This window comes from Bactrocera oleae, chromosome X (assembly GCF_042242935.1).
Source record: "Bactrocera oleae isolate idBacOlea1 chromosome X, idBacOlea1, whole genome shotgun sequence".
Lineage (NCBI taxonomy): Eukaryota > Metazoa > Arthropoda > Insecta > Diptera > Tephritidae > Bactrocera > Bactrocera oleae.
In genome coordinates, this window is record NC_091541.1 from 32,327,867 (window position 1) to 32,346,159 (window position 18,293).

Genomic DNA, 18,293 nt, shown 5'->3' on the forward strand with positions numbered 1-18,293 from the left:
TTTACTAATATTATAAATGCGAAAGTCCGTTTGTTTGTTACGCTGTCACGCAAAAACTACTTAACCGATCATCATGAAACTTTGTACACATACTCTTGGAGGTGTCAGAATGAAGATCGGATACTTTTTGTTAAAAAATCTATACATTTTTTACGGATTAATAAAAAAAAAGTTTGGCAGATATGATTGTTTGTCGAAAAATTTAAAAATGAAAGAAAACAAAAATGTATAAAAAACGTAAATCAGAGAAATAACACCAATATTATTAGTTACTGTTATATACTTTAAAATGCCTCGAAAGCGGAAATCTGCGCTATCAAGAAATTCTTCGTCGGTCCGTAAAGATAAAGTTGCACGAAATCAAGAATCTGAAGTTCACGCAGAGCTGAGAAGACAACAGCAAGCAGAGCGACAACGTGTTTTGAGAGCAGCTGAAACTTCTCATCAGACACGGGTACGTTCAGAAAGACAAGCTAAGCAGCAGGAAGCTAGAAGAACGACGGAAACGCAAGAATAATTCATGATGCAGAAGTAAGGACCACGCGTCGTCGAAATTTCAGGACTAAGGATTGGTCTGTATTTAATGGTACTGGTTTTCAATATGATCCTTTAGTTGAGTATCCTAATCATCCCTTAATTGTTATTGGCTCAATGGATAAAAAATGTCAGTATTGTGATGCTTTTAAATGGAAAGATGAAACTGCTGGAATGTGCTGCAGCACTGGTAAAGCTTCACTTCCATTTCTTGGGGAATCAGAAGAACCTTTAAAAATTTTATTGTTTAGTGTCAGAGATGAGTCAAAACGATTTCTAAGTATAGGAATATAATAAGGAAGTATAATTCTTGCTTTAAAATGACATCCTTCTGAGTTGATAAAATGATAAGAATGCCTGGATTTTCACTAACCTTTACTGTACAAGGACAAATATATCATCAAATTGGATCACTATTTCCAGGAAATAATGATCAGCATATATTTTTGCAGGTGTATTTTATGGGTGATGAACAAAATAAAGTAAATCGTCGTTGCCAGAATATAGATGGAGTAGAAAGAGAAACATTATTAAAAATTTAACGAATGTTACACAGTCACAATGATTAGGTGAAGATTTTTAAAACTGCGATAGACAACTGGCCTTCAGATAATTACAAAGTTGGCATTCAGGCTGATAGAACTCCACGTGGTGAACATGAGAGGCGTTATACTGCACCGATGGTCAATGAAGTTGCTGTTTTGGTTACTGGTGACCCGTCCTCACCTCGAGATATATCGTTACGAGCACATGATAATGCGTTAAAGCGCGTAGCTGATACAAATAAATTTTATGACGCTTTGCAGTATCCATTAATTTTCAGGATATCATTTCAATATTTCAGTCATCAATCCGACAACGAACGAGCCAATTCCAAATAAAAAGTTTCCTGTATGGACTTTTATGCGTATTATATGATGCATCGAGAGCATGACTTCCATCTTCTTCTGCGTACAAGGCATCTCTTCAATAAATTTTTAGTAGATATGTATATTAAAGTAGAGAGTGAACGTCTTCGTTACATTTCTCTAAATCAGAAAAAATTACGAGCTGAAAATTACATACATCTACAAGATGCGATTAACGCAAATGACAATATTAGACCTAATGACATTGGCAAAATGGTTATTCTGCCGTCCACTTTTGTGAACAGTCCCCGTTATCTAGATGAGTACACTCAAGACGCATTTACTTATGTACGAACTTAAGGAAGGCCTGACCTCTTCGTAACTTTTACCTGTAATCCTTCGTGGCAGAATGTAACTCAAGAACTTATGGCTGGTCAAAAAGCAACTGATCGTCACGATATAGTTGCTCGCGTATTTCGTTTTAAGGTTCAGAAGTTAATGAACGTTGTGACCAAAGGAAAAATATTTGGAGACGTCGAGTGTCATATGTACTCCATTGAATGGCAAAATCGAGGTCTACCACATGTGCACATATTGATTTGGTTAAAACAGAAGCTACTTCCTAATCAAATAGACAAAATAATTAGCGCTGAAATTCCAGATACAGAAGAAGATAAAAATCTGTACGACACGGTTATTAAAAACATGTCCCGTCAAGCTTAGCTTTACCGTAACTATAAACAAAGTACAATTACAAACATTACAGGTGGCAGGAGTGCATTTAGAAAAGTCAAGCTTTTCACATGGTCAACTATATATAGCCTGTTGGCGTGGGAATTATATTGCTTATTTTTAATTGTTACATTTCAAAATTATTTATTTTCTTTATAGTGAAATATATTTTAATCTTTCTTGTGTTGATTCAATAAAGTATATTTTAAAATTTGAAAATTCATAGCATTTAGTAAGCTTTTCAAGTAATCCAAGCCAAGCAATAAAATTTATTCTTTCTATTGATCCGTTTCTACTATAATGATATCTGATACTTATTTGATGGATTCGATGCGAGCGAAGCCGCGGGTAAAAGCCAGTATATATATAGAATTTTTTTGCAGGTCCGCTAAAATACATACATAATATATATATTATGTATACACATACAAATTTATTAACCAAAAGGGATTAAAAAACCAAAAAGTGCAGTGACATGAAAATATATATGCGTACATAAATTACAATAAAATTTGCAAAAACCAAAAAAGAGGTGACAATAAGTAACAATTGAAAAAACAGAAAAAAACACACAAACCTACCATAATATGCAAATGCATATGTAAGGAGGGAAATAAGTTCGGTTGAAATAACAAATACATTAATAAACACTGCAAAATATTACAAAACATTTTAAACAAATAAAAAACAACAAAATCGAGCGCGAAACCAAAAGCCAAAAATAAAGAATCGGGCGCGAATTTTTAAACAAAAAACAACAGCACAACATACCTGTACGCCGCTGGAGAAGAAGCACAGGAAGTGGCACAAAACTCACAGGCATATATACAAACCTTATACTCTACAAAGTGAGCGTATTTATTTCATTTACATATCTTATTTCATGCGTATATGTATGTAAAAATTGCAGGTTTATATATTATAATATAAAACCTGTAACAGAAAATCCGTTTTAACAGCATAAAAAACGGTTCACAGTTCCGAGTTTATTTTACGGGAAAAACTGAATACAGTCGGGTATAACGTATATTTCAAAATACATACTTATATATTAAAAAAAAAATTAATAATAATATGAGCTTATTGCCAAACTAATAGCTTACCTTCGTGAATTCAAACACACAATCAAGAAACAAAAAACTAATTCAAGTATATACTTGCACATTTCTCCAGCAATACCCCTTATGCTTAATAAAGCAATAAGCAGGATTGCATATAATAAGTAAGCGAAGGCAAAAAAGCAAACCTAAAACAATACAGAAACAAATAAAAACACAACAAACAAACATACATATACGCATATCGAATTAACGCTAACATATAACATATATATAAGTATGTATATCGTTAAATATATATTATTAATAAACAGATATATACTAAAATATATTTACTTCGCTTTCGCGTTCTTTTCGCAGTGCGAACATACATATTTATACATACGGCATAGAATCTATGCCTATACTTATATACCCTACATACATTGGGTCAATTACACATTGAAAATTTACAATATAAAAAGTTGTAAAATTACAAAAAAATATAATAATAAACGTTGTGGTAAAATCAACGTTGTAGTAAATTAATTGAAAGAAACTAAAAAAAAAATAATAAACAATTTATTAAAAACAAAAATACATATCTTTTCAAAGTCCATATTGGCATACATCCCGCAAAAAAAGAAGGATTGCGTACAAAATAAATAAAAGCACATTGATCTCTTCAACGAGCTCTCAATTGTACATGCTCTCTCAGTACATGCAACAGCATATTCGTGCAATACTAGGCAAAATATTCGCCTAGGGGGCCCAGGATGTTTAAATGAGTATAAACTCCCTTCTCCAAATATACCGCTCCACGCGGGAAACTAATGGCACGCCCTAATATAATATAAACCACACCTGGGAACAAACCTGAGAACACTCACAGGATCTCACCACAAACGACGACACCGCCACACTCAAAATTTGAGAATACCACGCACGATGACATCCGACCTTACCAACAATACAAAAGGAATTGGATAATTTTTCGCTAAAACAGTTCGTTTCATCAACACGCCTGAGCGCCACGTCAATATTCGATGCAACAGCTCCCGGCTGTCGGTCATACAGTTCATTTGAATCATGCGCGATCAAACTGCATATATTGCAGTTTTGGCAGCTCAAAAGACTAGCTTAGTTAACTATTCTTAACTTATATCCTACCTCGTGGGTCTAGACAAACAGCAACTATAAAAAGGTTAACTCGAAAATGGCTTCCAAGCTAGACCGAGAAAAGCTCCTCGCGGCCATAGACGCAAATTCCGCGCAAGCAGCACAGGCAGAATAATCGTCAAAGAAACTACGAACAGCATTACAGCGGCATGTATAGCAGCAATACGGATACCCAAAGTAAGCAGTTCCCTGGTGGTAAGATGAAATACGAAATCGAAGAGCATAAAGAATATTAAGCTGTGAAAACTGAGCTGAACCGTACAATAATTGAGACAAAGAAAGGTAAATGGGAAGAGCTACGTAGTGATATAAACAAAAACCAATGGGGCCTCGGATATAAAATCGTAATGAGAAAACTCGGTGCAAAGCAATCAACCCCACATTTAAATTCTGAAACTATTGAGCTCATCGTAAACACTCTTTTCCCAACCATTGACCGGAGAATAGATCTACCAGAATATACGCAAGAGACCTCTCGTCCTCTTTTCACATTGGAGGAAATGAGCACGGCCGCGAACACCTTAAAGACCAAAAAAGCCACTGGCCCTGATGGAATACCAGTGGAAGGGCTAAAGTTAGTCGCCACAGAACGCCTGCACTTATTGTTATCCATGTTCATGCATGTCTGGAAGAGGGTATTTTCCCAGAAGTATGGACGTGACAGTATCTGACCCTGATAAACAAAGGTAAAGGAGACACAGAAACGCCATCAGCATACAGACCTCACTGCATGCTAGATACGGCAGGAAAGCTGCTAGAAAGATTATTGAAACCTCGCTTCAAAACCGCCATAAAAAATGCAGAAGGCTTATCAGAACGACAACATGGCTTTAGACCAGGCAAGTCTATCATCGGAACCGTTGAAGACGTCGTGCGCAGGATGGAGGTAGCCCGCCGAAAGAACAACTACATGAGGCCAATAGTCCTCCTCGTAACAATAGACATAAGAAGTGCATTTAATAGCGCAAAATTGGTGAATATGATCGACGCACTAGGAAGTCGTTTCAAAACGCCCTTTTATTTGATAAAAATGATACGAAACTATCCTAAAGACAGGGAACTACTATACGACATGTTTCAAAACGCCCTTTTATTTGATAAAAATGATACGAAGCTATCTTAAAGACAGGGAACTACTATACGACACAACTGACGGCCCCCAAAGAAAGAAAACAATCTCCGGAGCAGCGCAGGAATCAATACTCAGACCAGATCTATGGAATGCCTGCTACGACGGAATTATATACATCGAAATACCAGACGACTGCTACCTCGTTGGCTATGCAGACGATATCGCCGCCGTCATAGCCGCGCGAAATACTGACATAGCCAGATGCAAACTAAGGCAAGTTATGCTGCGTACACTGACATGGTTGGATTCACACGGCCAGTCTAGCTGCAGAATAAACTGAACTGATCCTACTCACTAGGAAACACATCCCGCTGAAAGTGAACATGCAAGTTCACTCAGAAACTATTCAAACGACGAAAACCCTTAAATACCCACGTATAAGAATGGACAATAAAGTACTGGGCCCAAATTCAACATGCTGCAAAAAAGTCAGCCAAAATAACCATGTCGCCAGCAAAACTTATGACAAATATCGGAGGCCCGCTTGCAAGTAGAAGGAAACTGCTCATGGAGACAACACGAATATGGGCCGATACATTAAACGAGAAACATAGACGGAAAGTGCTTGCTAAGGTGCAGAGGACAGCACCCCATAGAGTCGCCTCTGTACTCTAGCAAGATCGGTTCACAAGGGACCTCAAAGGAAGATGGACCGCCAAATTCATCAAAGATATAGAGATGTGGCACAGCAGAAAAAACGGCGAGGTGAACTACTACTTAACACAAATGCTCTCCGGACACGAGTACTTCCGAAAAACAGAAAGCCCTGCATGTATCTACGGAAACGAACCGCATATCGATGCAAACCGTACCTTTTTTAATTGCCTTCGATGGAATGAAGCTCGAAGAACTTTAGAAAACAAAGTTGTAGAATTAAACACCGAAAACCTAATAGAAAAAATTAGCTAGCGGCGAAAAAAGTCACTAAAAAGAGTGTATAGACGCGGATCCTCCCGGAGAATTCCAGTTAATAGAAGTAATGCAAAAGCAGTCCCGGGGTAAGGGAAAAATCCATTATAGAAGGGGGGACAAAACTAAAATAATATTAATATAGATCGCAACACCTCCTGTTCGAATGTTCGATCGTCTATCATTGTCTAACCAAATTTCGGTTAACAGCACAATGCTTGATTTTCGTATTAGTTTCCAAATCATTTAACGAAAGTCTTCAGAATTTATCTTGTAAATATGTCACTGCTTTTGCAGCTCTCCGACCATGATAAAAACGTAAATTGTCATTTGTTGTAGTTATTCATAATCCTTCGATATCCCTTCTAATCATTCACTTAATTGGCAATTATGTTGTCCAAGTATTGTCCATTGTTGTAAAAGTATTTATTAAAAAATGACCAAAATATTTTTTTGCAACATTATTCTATTAATTTCACTAAAAATTTTTACTATAAACTAATAAATTAAGTATATATATTTATCGAATTAACAAAAGTGTTTATGTTTTCGTTTACTTTACATTTTGTTCTATGCTTCTTCTTCTTAACTTAGAAGAATTACGTCACAAGATGGCGGTTGGCGTAATCTTGTATTCTATCATTCTTGGTTCGATGACGTATGCTGTTGTCGTAACCTTTTTTACTCTAATTCTTCAGTTAATGACCGACACAAAACCGTAGACTGTATCAGCTGATACGATCTAAAAAAACATGTTATATTCTCGGTCGATCCAGAGAACTGAACGCAGTCGGTCTGTGCCCTTTCTGCCATTCGTTTGCTACCTTGTCTTCTATCTTCTCGCACTTTCTTGCTCTCTTTCAATGGTATGCCAGTTTTAATTTCCGTTTGGACTTCCATTTGGCCAATAAGAGTGTTTGGATCTATATGGAATACAGTTTTGATATGGATCTACGATCAAAATCTCCTTTTACCCCCTTACTTTCGACTTATTTATTTTATTTTGAACTTAAAATACTACGTTGTACATCAGCCTAGCATAGTGTGTGATGCGCCAACTGCAGCAAATGCTGAATTGGATATTTCATTAACAAAAATTTTCAACTTGCTACTTATATATTAACAGTCCTTTTATATTGAAAATATGTGATATATGATTTTTCCATACTTTTGAACGCCCTGTCCTACCACTTCCCCTCGATGGCCGGGTATACAGCGCGGCAGATCTGGCAGCTCTACAAAGCACCTGCAGCTTCAACGCGACCGTTACAAAAGCTAGGTGTAAAGTAGTTGTATTAATAGTATTAATTTGTTAGCGATGTAACAAAGTGCGTACACAGTATTTTTCAAAATCGTTAATATCAATTACATCTTTAACTTTCATATAGACATATACAGTATCCAGAAAGCCGGCGGACTATCAGAAAGACAATACGCCTTAATAAAAAAGAGTTCCACTAATGAAAGACTAAACAATGTCTGCGCCAATGTTCCTCTTTCATGAGCTTAAAACTGGCTGAGTCTTGCTCATTAGCACAAGGAAATTTGAAGAAAGAAAATTGCTCACATTAGGGGAGCGTGAGATAATTTCACAGCTACAGCTGAAGTATCTGGAAGTAATATTAGACTCAAGGCCAAAATTTAAGGAACACCTCAAATACACTGCAAGTAAAGCGTATAAAATCCTAAACGCATTACCAAGAATAACGGCACTTAAAGGCTGCCTGCGTTCCAATCGGCGATTTTTACTCGCAAAGTTAATGAGATCGGTCATGTTGTATGCAACTCTAATATGGATCAAGGCGCTTAACATTAAAGGATATGCTAGACAAATAAACGCAGTTCATAGACTGTCAGTAATAAGGGTTATCAGTGCTTTCCGAACAATATCCAGCGATGCTGCTGAAGTAATAACCACTATGCCAAAGTACGGTGGACCCACAGACTGATACCGGACATTGATTCGTTGATAGACAGACCCAAATATTAAGTGATTTAGAAGCTACCTGTAGAGATTCCATACACATATTTGGAGATCGTTGCTTACAAAATGTTAATTGAAGAAGTATACGGACGGTATACGGAAGACTTAGGCTTTAAAAAATTCTTCTTCTTTCAATAACACATATTTTTAACCGTTTGAGCGGGGAAACCAAATAACCTGGTAATTTGTTATTATGAACAATTGTAATGCCAAATTCAGTTACAATAGTTAATTTTTCGGGTTCAAAAATAGAAAAATTTAATTTCAAGTTTGTCCATGAATAAGTTAATTAAAACGCTTTAAAATATACCGCATACACACACATAGCCAATAAAGTCTGCGTTCACCCGACACATTTTTTTAAGTGAAGTAAAAACACGTCGATCGCGGTTTTGACGTTAAACTTCCGGTGTTTTTTTAAATTGTTTACGACGCGCTGGACAGAAGAAAACGTTCTTTCAAGAGTTTGGTCAATTTTTCAGAAACTTTCGCCATCTTTTTACAACTTATTGATCATTTTTCTTTCCGACAGACTAATTTCTTTTCCTTTGGTTTCCATTTTTTTAAATATTATTAAAACGCGTCACGAGCTCTTTAAACGACTTATTATTGAGAAGTAACGGTATTTCCAATTCAAGCTAACTGAACGCAGACTTTCTGGTGCCTATATTTACTTGTTATTACACTAAAATCCCGTTATCTCAAAAATGAAAATTGGAATATACATTTTTTTTTTGCATTTTGAACTTAAGAATATAAAGAAGAAATATATGTAAAAAATTTGAACTGAATTACCTATTTACATTGTGTTTTTACTTCACTTAAAAAAATGTGTCGAGTGGACGCAGACTTTATTGGCTATGTGTATATCTATATAAAGATGGTTTAATTTAATTAGTTGTTAACAACATTAAACATCATTTTATAACCAAAATTGAAAATTGTTATAAATAATTATTACAGCGTATTTTGTTTTGCGCAACCCGTTTGGACCTTTTGCCATCCTGTCTCACCAGAGGCAGCCATGTTGGTTTTATTGTGATCGTACACCTGGGAGGTGGGAACATACTGTGAATGGTCACTCTCGCTACTCCCTTATTCCATGCTTTTACTTGATATGCTTATGATATAAACACATCAGTGAGTTTGCAGAGATAAAGAGATGCTCAACTCATCTCTCACTGGAAATCAGAGCGCGATTGCTAAACGTCAATACCTTGTGAACTCAGACAACTGTCAAAGTGCAGGAGGTATGGGGTTTAACAATTGGTAAAAGAGGGACGGCCAGATTGAAATCCTACAGAAAAACTTATCTCACTGTCTCCCTCTCTCTCAACTCATCTCTCACTGGAAATCAGAGCGCAATTGCTAAACGTCAAAACCTCCTGAACTCAGGCAACTGTCAAAGTTCAGGAGGTCTGACGTTTAACAATTGGAAAAAGAGGGACGGCCAGATTGAATCCTTCAGAATGTGAACAGAGAGATTTGTTGCCACTGTTAAAGATCACTAACAAAAATTAGAAAACAATAAAAATGAAAGAAAACAATAAAAATGAAAGAAAACGAAAAATTGAAATGTATGTGATAAAATCTTTTGTGATGCCATGCTTAGTAGTATTAATTTTCAATTGAAAATTATAAAAAACATTAACTAATTGAGAGTTAATACATTTTTTCACTTTTTAAGTATTGAAAGTTCAAAAGTCAGGCAACTGTCAAAGTTCAGGAGGTCTGACGTTTAACAATTGGAAAAAGAGGGACGGCCAGATTGAATCCTTCAGAATGTGAACAGAGAGATTTGTTGCCACTGTTAAAGATCACTAACAAAAATTAGAAAACAATAAAAATGAAAGAAAACAATAAAAATGAAAGAAAACGAAAAATTGAAATGTATGTGATAAAATCTTTTGTGATGCCATGCTTAGTAGTATTAATTTTCAATTGAAAATTATAAAAAACATTAACTAATTGAGAGTTAATACATTTTTTCACTTTTTAAGTATTGAAAGTTCAAAAGTCAGTTGTTTTAATATATCACAAAATCACAAAAATGGATTTAAATAGTTTTTGCATATGTTTAGCGGATACGTGTATAATATTATTTAATCTTAATAAATCTTAGGTGTTATAATTGAAATGCCCAAAAATTATTATTTTGTCCGATCTGGCTACAGTGGAAAATGTTATAAAAACCGCTCATTTTGAGGCGCTCTCACACTGGAAAGAGTTGGGAATCCCATTATCCCTGGAGTTAGTGTGTATTGGTTGGTAAGCGTTAGTTGGGTGGTAGTTAGCATTATTATTGTTATCATTTGTAAAATTAGGAGGGTTGTTTGCATGTCACGAGTATTTTTATATTTGTGTAAGTACATCCACATATATATATGTACATATGTACATACATTGAGGGTCTATTTGCTGCAGTAGCACTATGCATCACGTGCACTTACGATAGTAATACAATAATTTTTCTTAAAAGCTAATGAATATTGCTATATTTCACCCTAGAGACATTTAGATTCAGAATATCATAACCCGAATCAAAATAAAATTTGTGAAATTTTAATTCGAGGAATAATCAAATGGGTACAGAAGAGAAATTTCATAAGCGTAAAAGTGAAATATGTTCAAGTGTACTCAATATATTACAAATAGCTCATAATATGCTACGTGTGCAATTTGTTTGCAAATTCAGTGTTATACATAGTACACAAAAAAAGTGAAAATGTAATGTACTTAAAATCAATGCATACAGAGAAGGGTTTAATAGCATATGCGTATGCCTTAAAACCGTTAAGTGAGTTTCGCCTAAAAATATGTAGTATGAAATATAAAAAATTGAACATAAAATAAACTGATAGCACGAAAGTAGGCAATGGAGCAACGGGCGACCTTGTGTCATTTCAACTAATAGCCGGGTAGGCGCATGAGTAGTTTATTTTATTAGTTGTATCGAATACGTAAATAATGTGTTTCCTTTATAAATATTCAGGCCAATCTATACAACCAATACTTCAACAACATCAGCCATAATTAAAGCGAATTAAAATTTAAATAATTATAAAAAGGTATCTGAAAGAGCAGACATTTTATATGTCCTCAACGGTACCATGCAATTATTTCGTAGTAACGCTTGTGTTCCATTGTCGATGTCAGCGAAATGGTGCAGTCTAGCGTATACATCTGTATAAATCCTAACTAAGATTCCATTTGGTACTCCTCATGAAGAGCTTATCGCAACAGCACAATAGTGCCCAGTAAAATATTTTTGGAAAAAATAAATCGATTTGATAACAAAAGGTAAATATAATAAAACTTGCATTTGGGTAATAGTACAACCAAAAATCAGTTGTTGAATATAAGTTATGCAAGAAAGTAGAATGAACTCGAGTATAAATAAGGGCAACCTAGCGTTTCGTTTAGTTCGCAATATTTATACCCTGAATAGAGTATATTAAGTTTTCCACGAAGTTTATAAAACTCAGAATTAAACGTCGGAGACCCAATAGAATATATACATATATACACATGATCAGCGTGACGAGATTTAGCCTCGTCCGTCTGACCGTCCGCCTTCAATTTTTGAGATATCGCTCTGAAATCTCTCGTCCTTTTCTGCTCAAGAAGCTGCTCATTTGCCCAAACACAAATATCGAATCACTATAGCATATAGCTGCCATACAAACTGAACAATCGGTATCAAGTGCTTGTATGGATAGCTTTTTCATTTGACGAGATATATTCACGAAATTTGACATGTATTATTGCTCAAGGTACAATCTTCGATGAAAGTGTTCTGATCGAACCACTACAGAATATACCTGCCATACAAACAGACCGATCAAAACCAAAAAGGAAATAATTCCGTGGTTGAACAAAATACAATAAGTATTTACATTATTTGTCAAAAGTTAAGGCGGCGTCAGAATGAGTACTGTGCTAGTGAAGTGCCGTACGTAAAGTAGAGGTATGTCACAACGAATGCGTTGCGCAAGTAAACATAAATCAGATGTTTTTATTATGCGCAAGTAAACATAAATCAGATGTTTTTGTTATCTTGGTATTCCATTGTATAATACTTTTGTCATACAGACAAGGACGGGTTTGCACTTGTTATGAAATAATATAAATCTGGCATCACTAAATCTAATTTTCTTTTTTACACTATTCTTATGTATATTGCATTCAATAAAGTTAGTCGCCATCTTACATTGAAAGAGTACATATCTCTACTCAACAGGTTATGGGCTTTATTTGCAAAACGTAAAATTATCTAAAAATTGTTTCTAAAGTTTTGGTTGATTCGAAAATGGCTGTGGGAACTTTTAGTTTTCCATTTGAAAAACTTCGGCGACGTATTGAGTTTTAAAAAGCTGGAAAATTACGCAAAATGGCTTATCCGAAAATTCATCGGAAAAGATTGCGGCAGCAGTGAACGGGTAAACTTAGAAGTTCAGCTCTGTGAATGTCCTGCGTGCAATGAGTCTCCGCGTGACACTAACCACCCCTTTGCACAACGAACCCCACTCATCTAACACCCTTTTCCCTATGGTCTGCCCCCGTCGAAACAGCTCGTTTCCTGGGCCTCCCGTTAGATGACCTCGACGACAACCAATCTGGAATTTATCACCCAAACGGGGATTAGGTAACCGTTACAACAACAACAACGCTCTTGGTGAAGCTGAATAATTTTTCGAGTATAGCAAGTGCAGTTATGAAGACAGTGGTTTAACTCGCAAGGTAGAGCTTTTGAAAAAGCTGGTGCAGTTAAAACTGCAGCAGTTTCAATCCGTATAGGAATATGTGAACGAGGTGGTCATAACGTCAATTAAGTTGCAAAATAAAGGTCTAAACGATGAATTCGTTGCATCATTATTGCTTGTTGGGTTGCCTAAAGAGTATCAAGCACTCGTTATGGCTGTGGAAAATTCGAAAGAGAGGTTAACCGTCGATAGCGTTAAAAGTTTGTTGTATTCAAAGAATTTTCAACAGAAAAAGAACGACAAAAGTCGGAAAAAGTTTCGCTGTTTCAATTGTGGTCAGGAAGGCCATATGTGTAAAGAGTGTCGCAAGTCTGCACAATCGAAGAATATAACCGAGAATGGACGTAAAAATAGGACGGCAACGTTTTCAAATTCGTTTTTAGTGAATTGGTGTTTTTTGCATTCTTAGAGCGGCGAAAGTCGACTCCGACTCAACGTCACATCTAACGAACGATCAGAAATTACTTTCGAAATGGAGAGCGGTAGAGCATACTGAAGTAATTTTTGCGAACAGAGAGCGAGTTTCTGTTAAAAGTGTAGGTCAGCATAGTTTGAAATGTGAACAACTAAAAAGTCGAAACTAATATCTGAAATGTGGAATATATTCCCAGCCTTTGCGCTAATATTTTGTCGGTGCGGCAAATAAAGCAAAACCAAAAGGTGGTGTTTGAAGGCAATGCATGTAAGGTTTTTGATGCGGAAAACAGATTAATTGCAAAAGCGCATGCAGAAAATTATTTGTATAAACTAGACTGTGCCAAAATTTCAATTTCAAAAGCAATGACTACTATTGATAGTTTTCAGCTTTGGCATTAAAGGTTAGCACATATTTGCAAGAATAGCATGTGCAGAATTCAACGCTTGGAGTTAATTTCAACGGCGCAAGTGAGAAAGGATGCATTGTATGCTGTAAGGGTGAACAAACTATAATAACAACTAAATCACAGCTATGCTATAAATTTGTTAGACGTTATACATTCGGGCATTCTTGGTCCAGTTAGCACAAAATCGTTCAGCGCGCAAGATTACCGATTGTATACAAATCAGACGTATTGGAGAAATTCAAGCAAAATATTTAAAAATGAAGTGAATGTGGTCGTAAAATAAAAGTGCTGAGAATATATAATATGATAATGGCACTGAATGTTGTAATTCAGAATTTATAAAATTTATGCGTAAATGTAATATTTTTCACCAAAAAACAGCTCCATATACACCCGATTACGTACGTTAATTGGGCGTGTGAAGTGCATGCTGCTGGATTCTGGCCTAGAAAACATATTCTGCGCAGAAGCTGCAAATACAGTAGCGTACTTAGTAAATCGCATTCCGTGTAGAGGTAATAGTCGAAGTCCGGAAGAAATATGATCCGGTGTGAAACCGAATTTGAAACACTTACGAATATTTGGTCTACAGCGATGGTTCTTATACCGAAGCAGGAACGTTTAAAGTTAAATCCGAGATCCGATGAGTGTGTTTTGGTTGGATATTGCGTTTTGTCAAAGCATATCGTCTTTACCGAAAATCTGACAACAGGCTTATTGTGGGTCGCGATGTTACCTTTTTAGAAAATATCAGCAGCCAAGTCTATTGTTGATGTTATTAAAGAAAAATAAGCTAACGACATTAACAATTCAGGGTAGGTGAATTCGGGCGAATTGTCTGATGTCAGTAAATCTTCAGAAAGTGAGTACGATACACCTGATGAAAGCGATGCGGGTAATCAGCGTAACAAGTGTGCAGTTCGTCGATCGTAGTATATTGCGAACAAGGCAAAAGGAAGTTTGTTGTAAGGCGTATTGTCTGATGCCGATGATCCTGTGAGCCTTGAAGAGACATTGAACAGAACAGAAGCAGGTGACTGGAAATGCGCAATGGAAGAAGAGATAGATTTTCACAAGTCAAACACAACTTGGTTGCTTACGAAATTGCCTCAAGGTAAAAGAGCAATTAATTCGAAGTGGTTTTTTAAAACTAAGCGAAATGCTGAAGGTGCTTTTGTTCGTTATAAAGCATGTGGACATAAAGGTGAAATTTATACGAGAGATGCTGCAAGATAAGGAATATATTTCTACAAGCGAAATGTTAGCAGATGGTTTAACAAAGACGTCTGGTTTTCCAAATCATCAAATTGAATTTTCTTTTTACACTGTTCTTATGTATATTATATTCAATGAAGTCAGTCGCTAACTTACATTGAAACTGCGTGTACATATCTCTGCTCAACAGCACTGCCTCGATTAATTTATATATATGTATATTATTATTATTTTTGGTCTGCCGGATTCTTCTCTGGTAGAGTACGCATTATCAATCTGTCACGCTCCATATGCAGACATTCAATTAAGCTGTCAGTTGCATATTTTTTCGCTACAGAATCAACGTATCTATTCTGAAGCCGATTTTATGCCCGTAGTGACAACGATCTTTTGTTTTCATAATTTAGCAATGGTGCCATTCCTCAGTTTATGTAAATGGTTTTGCACGCATCTAGCTTTTTAGTCATAATTTTACATAATGTAGACGATCAAAACTAAAATCCACCTATTGTATATAAAGTCTACCTATTTATAAATATATTTTATTAATAGAAAATAACCTCTGCCTACATATGGTCGAAATACGAATTGGGGAACTGCTTGATTCAAATTTAAATAAGCGCGGCTAAGTTCCTATGGTGGTGCCTTAAGAATTTTCACTTCTTATGTTGTGCGTGACAAACTGTGCTTAAATTTTTTTAAACCAAATATCTGGATTATTTCGTTAAAATTTTAGCAGTTTTTGTTGAGTTGTGCTATTGATATATCCATTACTGGACAGCAAGGTTATACAAAAACAGATAATTATCTTGGTTGACAAGATGTGGTTTCGGCTGTGATTGATGCAGCAAATTATATTTGATATTGTTTCTGAATTTCTAAACAGATCCGTGTATGACAGCTCGTGCTGACCTACAATGACATGATCAGCGAATGCTATAGAGTCGTTTTGATGATGGTAATCTATATGATTAAGAATTTAGTGCTAACATAACAACGGGTCGCTTCCTAATATTCTATAATTTTAATAAATTATTAATATTTGTATGTGTTTACGTAGACTCAAAATCCGTTTAACTATTTTCTTTAGTTATTACTATTATGGATTCTACTTATATATTTATATATATATACATATATACTCTGACTACGTAGTTGTAAAATTTATCTATTGTACATTACATTGGGGAAATTTAACCCACCCGCGGCTCACCCTGTTTACTTCTAATATTTCTCCATGACTAACAAGAAGAGGCTGGTTTTTTTCCTATACTCTCAAAAGAACCGTTGCACAATTCCGCATTCGTCAGAGGATATGCTAGCGCAGGGTTGCACCACATATGCCCCTGTTTGCTTGAACATCTCGTATAGTCTGTCCGATTGGCTATTCTCCAACGCGGATGGAAGACAGCTACTATTATAAGGAACTATTTAATACAGTGAAAGTATTATTTACACATAAAAGCGGATTGTTATTGCCGTTGTAAAAATCAAAGGGATTGTACTTGAGGTTTAATTTTAAAAATTATTGATAAAAATATTTGTCAGTGAAAAACATAATGAACTTTTTATTGGTAAAATAATTAAAATTGCCCATCAAATAGCTGAATTTGTAATAATAACAATAACTTCACATGCATTTGTACGCGGAATTACTGAACTCAGTTCATTCTTTTATATTTTGTATTATAATCTAGATTGTAAATCTAAGATAAACTTCATAGTTTGCGTAATTCTCAATGAAGCTCTCTACAAACAATTGTATAGAAATTGTAATTATCTTATTATAAACAAGTAAGGAAGTGCTAAGTTCGGATGTAGCCGAACATTTTATACTCTCGTAAAGTCAAATAGTATACTCGTTTGAGATTTCTTTGTGGATTGACTAATATTTTCGGTAGAAGGTCAACTATAGGCACTGGGGTCAACATATTTAGTACTTAGGGGCTTGAACAGTTTTGGTTCGATTTAGACAAGTTTTGGCCACAAGGTGGCATACTTTAATCGCATTATTCACGCAAAGTTTTATCCCGATACAGTCGTTGTTGCCTGATTTGCATAGTGGAAAATGAAAGAATCAGATGGAATTTAAAATGGTGTTATATGGGACGTAGGCGTGGTTGTAGTCCGATTTCGCCCATTTTCGCACAATGACATAGGAATATAAAAAGAACGTTATGCACCGAATTTGGTTGAAATCGGATAAGCAGATCTCAAGATATGGGTTTTCACCTAAAAGTGGGCTGTGCCACGCCCACTGTATAATTTTGAACGCGGTTCCTATAAAGTCATCTCATACCATCCCAGAGATACAATTTAATGTCTCTGGCGTGTTTAGTGCTTCATTTATCGCGCTTTTAGTAGTTTTTAACAGTACCGTTATATGGGGAGTGGGCGGAGTTGCCACCCGATTTCACCTATTTTCACACTGTAGGTAGAGGTTCTAAAACCATTTGCTTCCAGTGAATCTTGTTATTATTGCATCAGCGGTTTAGGAGATATGCACATTAAACCTATTAGGGGCGGGACCACGCCCACTTAAAAAAATTTTTTAACTGCAGATGCCCCTCCCTATTGTGATCCTGTATACCAAATAAGAGTCTTATATCTTGTTGTTGAGCTGAGTTATGGCAATTTATTTGTTTTTGAATAATGGCGTTTTGTGGGCGTGGCAGTGGTACGATTACACCCATCTGCAATACCAACCGTCTCACGGTATTAAGAAACATGTCTACCAAGTTTCATAAAGATATCTCCATTTTTACTCAAGTTAGAGCTTGCACGTACGGACAGACAGCCACCCGGATTTCAACTCCTCTCTTCATCGTGATCACTTATATTTACATAACCCTATATCTAACTCGATTAGTTTTAGGTGATACAAACAACCGTTAGGTAAACAAAACTATTATACTCTGTAGCAACAAGTTGCGAGAGTATAAAAATATACATACGTACTAGAAGCCCGACAGACGTTGTCCGTCTTAAATGTAAACTTTTTGAAATTAGCTGTATTAATTAGACCGTTTTGATGAAAATTTTTATTAGAAACTTATTACAACATCTAACGTCATTCATATATATTTATCACAATCCGACGAATCGAAAGCGTGAAAATATGTATTGTATATTAGAA

At 35.6% G+C, this 18,293-nt stretch overlaps 1 protein-coding gene across 8 annotated transcripts in view; it reads left to right on the top strand.

The window, feature by feature from the left end:
* The first annotated feature begins 10,582 nt into the window (after window positions 1-10,582).
* Window positions 10,583-18,293, top strand: part of unc-13 — a 138,951-nt gene continuing 131,240 nt past the window's right edge. For 2 of the 8 annotated variants that reach the window (XM_070112491.1, XM_070112490.1), the window contains exons 1-2: window positions 10,768-11,273; window positions 11,348-11,655. The gene's annotated coding sequence lies outside the window, so the exon portion shown is untranslated. Of the gene's footprint in view, window positions 10,718-10,766; window positions 11,274-11,347; window positions 11,656-13,734; window positions 14,028-14,092; window positions 14,458-18,293 lie in introns of those variants that run through there. The other 6 variants (XM_070112503.1, XM_070112493.1, XM_070112492.1 and 3 more) reach the window with 6 other exon arrangements.